Raw genomic sequence first — 6903 nt, 5'->3', positions numbered from 1 at the left:
TGGTCCCCAGGCCGGGTGCCACCCTCTGTGCCCACCCTCAGCCTCAGCGCTGAACCAGCTCTAGCCGGCATGAGCCGGTGTTTCCCCGCCCTGCGGAGGGCTCTGACCACGGCTTCTCAAACAACAAGCTCTGAATCCTGGCCCTGGGTTTATGGCCCTCCTAAGCGCCTACCTGAGGGCCTACTGCTTTCCTGGGGTATTCATCTTCACCCCAGGGGAACTTTAGCCTTCCCTTTACAGTTAATAATTCTTTCCATTAAAATCTTTCTCTGTTCAAATTACTCCATAGTTTGTGCCTTCTGATTGGTCTTGACTGGAAAACATCAAGCCCTAAATTCAAGAAGCCTTATGAATGCCAAGCGGGATAATTAAAAAGAAATACCTTAAAATACTAAGGTCCCTTAGTATCTACAGGGGACTGGATTCAAGAGCCGCTGTGGATACCAAACTCCAGTCCCAGAGTCAGCCCTCTGCCCCCGGGGGTCAGCATCCCAAATCTGAAACACAGTACGTGCCCCACAGCTGGCTGGACCCACGGAGAGGGACGGCAAGAGTACACATCTAAACATAAGGTAAGGTGAAGTCGCTCAGTCGTGTCCGACTCTTTGCGACCCCATGGACTTCTCTGTCCGTGGGATTCTCCAGGCAAGAATATTGGAGTGGATTGCCATTTCCTTCTCCAGGGGATCTTCCCGACCCAGGGATCGAACCTGGGTCTCCCGCAATGGAGGCAGACACTTTAACCTCTGAGCCACCAGGAAAGCATGGCATGGTCCTAACCTTCTGAAAGACAAAAATGAAAAGAATCTTTAGGTACACAAGGGAGGGAAAAAAAACACATTACCATCAAAGGTACAGTAAAAGAGACTCCCCAACAGAAGTGCCTGGGGACAGAAGTCAGTGGTGTACCTTCAGTACTGAAAAGAAAATCACCAGTCATACTTCTGTATTCACTCTAAATCCCTTTCAAGGATGAAGGCAAAAAGTCAAGATACTGTCAGAAGAACAAAACCAGTTCATCGCCAGCAGACCTACATCAAGACAAGACGGAACAGTGTTTTCAGGCCGAACAGAAATCATCCCAAATGGAAAATCAGACATGCAGGGGAGGAGGACAGAGCCGCAAAAAAAGTCAACATGTGGTAAACCTAAACGAGCATGAACCGTATCAAACAATAAGCATGTCTCATGCAGTTTCAAATATGGAAAACTAAAATCCATATCAACAGTGTGTGACGCAGGAAGACACAAGCAGTTGACTCCTGAATTGTTTAGAAAGGGAAAAAAAGTACCATGCTTTCGGAAGAACCCAAGTGTGTTCTCTCTTGGGAACCACTATAGAGGGAAAGAATGCATTACTGCCAAGCCAGCAGAGAGTTAAGAAATGGGTGAAATGGAGTTAAGAAAAAAATATTTGATTTAAAAGAGGGCAAGGGGGCACTTCTGGTGGCTCAGTGGTGAAGAATCTGCCTGACAACACAGGAGACATGGGTTCAATCCCTTCCCTCCAGGAAGATCCCACGTGCCAGAGCCATAAAGCCATACAGCCCGTGTTCCACAACTACTGAGCCTGTGCAGTACAGCCGGGCCCATGCTCCACAGCAAGAGAAGACACCACAATGAGAAGGACACACACACAACGAGAGGAGCCCCAGCTCACTGCACTAGAGAAAAGCCTGCACAGTGATCAAGACCCAGCACAGCCAAACATATTTAATATAAAGTGTAAAAATCAGTTCACTTCAGTCGCTCAGTCATGTCTGACTCTTTGCGACCCCATGAATCGCAGCACACCAGGCCTCCCTGTCCATCACCATCTCCTGGAGTTCACTCAGACTCACATCCATCGAGTCCGTGATGCCATCCAGCCATCTCATCCTCTGTCGTCCCCTTCTCCTCCTGCCCCCAATCCCTCCCAGCATCAGAGTCTTTTCCAGTGAGTCAACTCTTCACATGAGGTGGCCAAAGTACTGGAGTTTCAGCTTTAATATCATTCCTTCCAAGGAAATCCCAGGGCTGATCTCCTTCAGAATGGACTGGTTGGATCTCCTTGCAGTCCAAGGGACTCTCAAGAGTCTTCTCCAACACCACAGTTCAAAAGCATCAATTCTTCCATGCTCAGCTTTCTTCACAGTCCAACTCTCACATCCATATATGACTACTGGAAAAACCATAGCCTTGACTAGACAGACCTTTGTTGGCAAAGTAACGTCTCTGCTTTTGAATATGCTATCTAGATTGGTCATAACTTTTCTTCCAAGGAGTAAGCGTCTTTTAATTTCATGGCTGCAGTCACCATCTGCAGTGATTTTGGAGCCCCCCAAAATAAAGTCTGACACTGTTTCCACTGTTTGCCCATCTATTTGCCATGAAGTGATGGGACCGGATGCCATGATCTTCGTTTTCTGAATGTTGAGCTTTAAGCCAACTTTTTCACTCTCCTCTTTCACTTTCATCAAGAGGCTTTTTAGTTCCTCTTCACTTTCTGCCATAAGGGTGGTGTCATCTGCATATCTGAGGTTATTGATAGTTCTCCCGACAATCTTGATTCCAGCTTGTGCTTCTTCCAGCCCAGCGTTTCTCATGATGTACTCTGCATAGAAGTTAAATAAGCAGGGTGACAATATACAGCCTTGACGTACTCCTTTTCCTATTTGGAACCAGTCTGTTGTTCCATGTCCAGTTCTAACTGTTGCTTCCTGACCTGCATACAGGTTTCTCAGGAGGCAGGTCAGGTGGTCTGGTATTCCCATCTCTGGAAGAATTTCCCACAGTTTATTGTGATCCACACAAAGGCTTTGGCACTGCATCTGACTACATAGCCTCAAAATATCTAAGGCAAGAGCCAACGTGGAGAAATGAACAAATCTATGATGCTAGAGAGGAGCTTTACATGTCCCTCTCAAGAGCACTAAGAAATGACTGATCTTACACAACACTTCCAAAAGGAAAATCCCTCCCCAACTCGTGTAACAGCCCTGCTATCAAAGCCACAAATAAGAATGAAATTACAGATCAGCTTCACTTTTGAACACAGGTACCAAAAATCGTAACCAAAATATCCAGAAACAGTCCATCCTGTATTGAAAAGGATAATACGTCATGATCAGGATGGTTTGTTCCAGGAGTGAAAAGTTACCTTAACATTTAAAAATCAACATGAAGTTGCCATATGAACAGAGTAAGTGAGATAACTTTCTCAGCAGATTCGTAAAAGTAATAAAATTCTGTATCTGTGCATGGATTTTTTTTTTTTTTTTTTTTTGGCACCAAGCTGAGCAGCTCGCAGGATCTTAGTTCCTGACCAGGGATCCTGCCCGTGATGGAGGCTCACATCCCAACCACAGGACCACAGGGAATTCCCCCGTGCATGATTAGAAAGTGTAATTAAACACAAACACACACACACAAACTCTTACGAAAATAGGAATAGAAGAGTACTTCCTTAATAACAGGGTATGTGGAAGCCCTCCTCTTGAAACAAGGAAAAAGAAGGTTGCCCCTGCCAGCTCTGCTACCTGGCATTGTACTTGGGGTCCCAACCAGTGTAAGGAGAGTAAGGACTGGAAAGGAAAACAAAAAACTCATTATATATAGAGATTATAATACTATACATAGAAGAGACTGTGCAAATTGAAAATCCAACAGAATTTCCAGATATGTTACCAGAATAAGTGAATTTAGAAAGAGGTGCTGGATTCAAAGCCAAGAATCAATTGCATTTTTGTACACTAGCAAGTAACAAAAGAAATTAAAGTGGTCATATTTACAATAGTATTAAAAAAATCAAATACCCTATGGATACTAACAAAAGATGTGCAGATTTTCTGCATATACACACAAAAAAAATCAAGGGAACTGTTTCAACAACCTATTAAACCTAAGGAGAGTCACATGTTTGCTGGAAAAACAGTGCTATGAAGATGTCTGCTGTCCCCATATGAATCTCTAGACTTAAAGCGATCATAGTCAGCATCTCAGTGCTTTTAGGAGGTGAAATGTTCATTCTAAAATTTACTGTACAAACAAATGATTTTAAATGACCCAGACCCTCAAAGATGGTGTGAGGACCTGACCCACTCAATGGCAAGACTTACTATCAAGTCTCAGACATGAAGTATGACTGTGGTAACCAAAACAGACAAATGGACCTCTAGGATCTAGTCCAGCTGGGTGGAAATCTGAAAACAACATAAAAAGACCAATAATGCTTCTAGATCTCAAAAACAACAAAAAAGAATATCTGATCATGACCCAGGAGCAGGGAAATTTTTCTAAAGCCAAAAGAACATAATCCATAAAGGAAAAGATAAATCTGCATAATTACAGTTGAGAACTTTTCATCCGACAACACCATTAAGGGAGTAAAGAGGGAAGCTACAAAAGTAGAAGGTATTTGCAATCCCTGAATCTCACACCGGACTTATACCGAGAAAGCACCAAAGAACTCCTCTGAACTGATAAGAGAAAGACAATCCAGCCCAGAAACGGGCTCAAGGCTTGAACAAGCACAAGCGATCCAGAACTTCCCTGGTGGCGGAGTGGGGAAGAATCTGCCTGCCAAGTCAGGAGACTCAGGTTCCATCCTTGATCTGGGAAGATCCCACATGCCGCAGAGCGCCTAGCCCCAGGCACTGCAACAGCTGAGCCCACAAGCTGCAACTACCAAAGCCTGTGCCCCGCGGTGAGGAGCCCCCGCTCGCCACAGCTAGAGAAAACCCACTCAAGAGCAGCGAAGACCCGGAGCAGCCAAAAATAGATAGTATTTTTAAAGTGATCATCATATCTGAAGAGATCATCAGATCATCATAGTAGCTGATGAGCATGATAAAAAGCCCAATATCATCCACTAGTCAGCAAAATGCAAATTAAAGCCACACTGAAATATCTCCATAGTTTTAATAACCAGAAGCCCTAAAATGTAAAAGATCGACAAAAACCAGGGACTGATGAGTTTGTGGAGCAACTGGGACCCCCAACAGGTGCTGGTGGGAACGCAAAATGATGGGACCACCTGGGGATGGCCGCATCCACACTCAGCCTTCTCAGGAAGGCCTTTCTCTACCACTCTCCGAGGTCAAACATCTCAACGCCACCCTGCCGCGACGCTAAGACGTGTATTTTAACACCCCCAAAATAGGACGTGCCCCCGTGTCATCAGAGCTTTCATTCCAGAGTTGCCCCAGCCAGCTCTCCTTCAGGGCCCTTCAGTAACAACACTGACAAACGTCTGTCCAAACAGATGGCTTCAACAACCTCGGAGGATCCCAAAACTGGAATGACTGGGTCAAAAGGCACACACATTTTTTCCAGTTGTTTAATTGCACAACCCATGAATACACCCGCATTTTAAACTTCAGCGACATGTTGCACAAGTGCCAGTCCCTCCCCAAAGGCAGTCTCTCTCCGCAGCTTGAAACACATCCTTCCAGACTCTGGTCTTTGCACGTACATGCACATTAATACCTAGTACACATATTACTCTGGGTATGTGATGACTCTGATGCTGGGAGGGATTGGGGGCAGGAGGAGAAGGGGACGACCCAGGATGAGATGGCTGGATGGCATCACAGACTCGATGGACGTTTGAGTCTGAGTGAACTCCGGGAGATGGTGATGGACAGGGAGGCCTGGCGTGCTGCGATTCATGGGGTCGCAAACAGTCGGACACAACTGAGCAACTGAACTGAACTGAACACATATCACTAACAGATACCATAGTCTGTTTTCTACAAAGAGGGTAGCAATGCACACCTCCCTAGCAACAAATGAGAGGGTCAAGGTTTCACCAACTCCGGAATCAATCTTTCTAACGTTTTCCAATCTGATAAGTAAAAACCATCCTATGGTTTAAGTAAGTTCTTTCCTAACATACAGAACTCAAAGCTACCAGTCTTTTCCTCAAAAGTATTCCAGATTGCGGGAGGCCACCCCTTCCACACTGCCTAACACCCTGAAATTATAAAAATACTCCCCTAAGCTTCATATAAGATTAGTACACTTTTATTTCATACTACTTAGCTCTGTAACCCATCTGGAATTTATTTATACAATAGGAGGAGAATCTTTTTTTTCCCAACCAGTTAGCCAACTCTGCTTACTGTCCACCCTGACTCAACTAAAATGCTATCTGGGCCAGAAATTAATGTCCCACATACACTTGGAAGGTTTTCTGGGCTTTCTATGTTTCACCATTCCAGTTCTATGGCAAAGCCACACTGCACTCTGCGTTTACTGTAGCTTTATCATAAGTTTCAAAATCTGGTCAAGATAGTTTTCCCTCATTAAACTGAAAAAATTAGCAATTTTTGCACATTTTCCTTCCATATTAATTTTTTAAACATCTGTCAGTTTTAAAAGCTTAGCTTTCTTGTTGGAATTTCATTAAGTCTGTTTAAGAAAGCTAGATATTTTATGATATTACATCTTTATATGCAGATACTTTGTTCTTTGCTCTTTTTAGAGGCACTGGGTTTTGTTTTTTTCAAACACTAGCTGTCCCAGACTCCTTGTATGGCATCTTATAACACATGTACTTTCCTTCTAAAAACATTGTTCTTTTTTCCTGTTAAATTTATGCCTAAGTTTTACTGTTTTTTTATCACTATTGAGTGGAATTTTACATTTTTTCCACTTTTAACTGCATATTGCTACTGACTACTATAATCACTTTTCTGAGTCTTCTTATTCTAATTTTTCATGGACGCTTGCATATTCTAGCCAGAGCATTTTTCTCTTCTAGTTTTCATACTACAATTCATTTTTTGCTGTTTGTTTCATTAGCTAGAACCTCACAACAGTGCTGAGCAGAGACTCTAGGGGGCGTCCTTGGCTTGGTCCTGATTTAATGGTTTTAACCACATAAAGTTGGTCCAGTTACCAGCTTCAGTGGCACCTGGGAGC

Source organism: Oryx dammah, unplaced genomic scaffold (genome assembly GCF_014754425.2).
Source record: "Oryx dammah isolate SB20612 unplaced genomic scaffold, SCBI_Odam_1.1 HiC_scaffold_25, whole genome shotgun sequence".
Taxonomy (NCBI): Eukaryota; Metazoa; Chordata; class Mammalia; order Artiodactyla; family Bovidae; genus Oryx; species Oryx dammah.
This window is presented reverse-complemented; position numbering follows the sequence as displayed.